General features: G+C 33.3%; 1 non-coding gene across 1 annotated transcript; it reads left to right on the top strand.

Annotated features, from left to right (window-relative positions):
- The first annotated feature begins 640 nt into the window (after positions 1 to 640).
- On the top strand, positions 641 to 713 carry Trnak-cuu. Its single transcript has one exon. It is a non-coding gene; the product is annotated as a tRNA-Lys (tRNA).
- Positions 714 to 2,194: the final 1,481 nt, after the last annotated feature.

Here is a 2,194-nt window from a genome sequence, read left to right as displayed (position 1 = left end):
TGATATTATTATCGCATATTATCGGATATTTAGAGGCAGAGTAAATTGTCTGAAATATTATTGTGTTTAAATAATTTATGGGGAAAATTTAAAAGCCATTCGATTTAACTGAATAAGGGTTTGCATTGCTTAATTTTGCAAGACGTAAAAAATATAAAGCAGTGTAAAATATACCATTTTTTGTCCACGTTTTAGCCTGAAATCGTGCTGAATAGTTTCTTCGTATTAATATTTGACATTTTTATTCACGTTTTTGCTGAAACTTTTTATTATGATATTAGATTATGATTTGTAGTTCAATTTTCAAAATTCACCGAAGTTTGGAATAATGCTTGAACAAGCGATTTTGTCATGTGAGCCGAATTCAGAACTTTCGTCGACGTTTTCTCAAAAACGCCAGATCGGTAGAGTCGTTTCTCTAGAATTGTCAGAAAATTTGTTTTTGCAAAAAATCCTTAATCGATTTTTAAAATTTGGAAGCCTTTCGAAAGATTTCATTTGGCAAACGTGCTGATTAGTTTTTTTTTGCAATGATCGAAATTCAGTTTGGACTAACGAGCTGTTATTTTTAGTTTTGATAGTTTGTCTGAATTGAATCTGGACTTGCCTTGCCAAATCTAAATACATGCTGGCTTAGCAAGCCCGGCTAGCTCAGTCGGTAGAGCATGAGACTCTTAATCTCAGGGTCGTGGGTTCGAGCCCCACGTTGGGCGCATATTTTTTTTTATTAAGTATTATATACATTTTTTACCTTCCCGAATTAGAAATCCTTGTTTATATAAGAAAATCCGATTCGCTAATTTCATGTTTTCTCGACGTTTGAAGCCATTCTGAATCGAGTGAGACTGAGAAATTTGGAAAAAGTATACGTGTGTGTGTGTGTGTGTGTGTGTGTGTGTGTGAACAGATTTTTTGCCGTAAATCAACGTTTTCTCAAAAACGGCTGGACCGATTTCAAACGTTTAAAAGCCATTCGATGTATCTCGATGAAGACTAGCGTTGCTCAGTTTTGTGCGGCGATCGGCCGAGCCGTTTCTTTGTAAATAGCAGAGAAGTGAAAAATTTCTCGTCCACGTTTTAGCCCGCAATTCTGAATCGATTTTGAAAATTCAAAAACCGTTCGAAAGATATTAATTGGGAATCATGCTGATTAGGTTTTGGTAAAGATCGGCCGGGCCGTTTTGTCGTAATAAAGTGTTAATTTTTTTTTTCGACGATTTTTATGTTTTTTTTTTTGACGGTAGATACCATAGTCTTATAGATCGTACTAAGATATTGCGGACCTACGACAAGCCGTTATATTTTCAAACTTCTTCAAAGTTTGCAAAAATTAGTATCGATTTTTCTGCATTTGTTAAAATTAAACCTTTCATCGACATTTGCTCAAAAACGCCTGAACCGTTTTCAGAAATTTAAAATCTATATTTGATGTATCTCAATGAGGACTATCGTTTGTCAGTTTTGTGCAATGATCTGCCAAGCCTGTTTCTTTGTAATTTGGAAAAAAGTGTTACACTTTTCGTCCCCATTTAAGCTCATACTACCGAATCGATTTTAAAAAATCAATAACTGTTCGAAAGATATTAGTTGGGAATGATACTTATTAGTTTTAGGTGAAAATCTACAGAGCCGTTTTCTTGTAATTAACTGTAGAAAAAAATTTAAGCCGATCTTTATGAAACTTTTTTTGGCGATATATATCATGGTTTTATAGAACCTAATGTCGTTTAATTTTTAATATTTATCAAAGTTTGAGAAAATGAGTAGTTTTTTGACGTTTGTCAAAATTAAAATTAGACGAAGTTTACAACAAAGGAACAGACATATCATAAAGATAGCCACTCTTAAAACTTGATTTCTTACATAGAATTTTATTTTGGAGAAGTTTTTGCTTCAAAAAAAATCGAACAGAATAAATTTTTGAAGCATTTTCTAATGAACAAATAATGTACACTGTGATCTATTGAAATTAACTTTGAAGTTGCAATATTCTGAACTTACTGACACGGTAACTATATAGAATATTTATTTATACTATAAGAATTGTAACGTAGGGGAAAGTCCCGTTACGCCGGACGGCACCTAGCGCCGAACACTCTATTTGAAACGTATTATTTAAGCGAGTATAAATCTTTTTATTTCAAAATACAAGTGAAAGGAGCGCGGGGGGCACAAAGGTACAGGATTATACGTT

This window comes from Ctenocephalides felis, unplaced genomic scaffold (assembly GCF_003426905.1).
Source record: "Ctenocephalides felis isolate EL2017-DRISC unplaced genomic scaffold, ASM342690v1 CF-g0.4_SCAFFOLD_03385, whole genome shotgun sequence".
In the NCBI taxonomy this organism is placed as follows: domain Eukaryota; kingdom Metazoa; phylum Arthropoda; class Insecta; order Siphonaptera; family Pulicidae; genus Ctenocephalides; species Ctenocephalides felis.
This window is presented reverse-complemented; position numbering and strand designations above follow the sequence as displayed.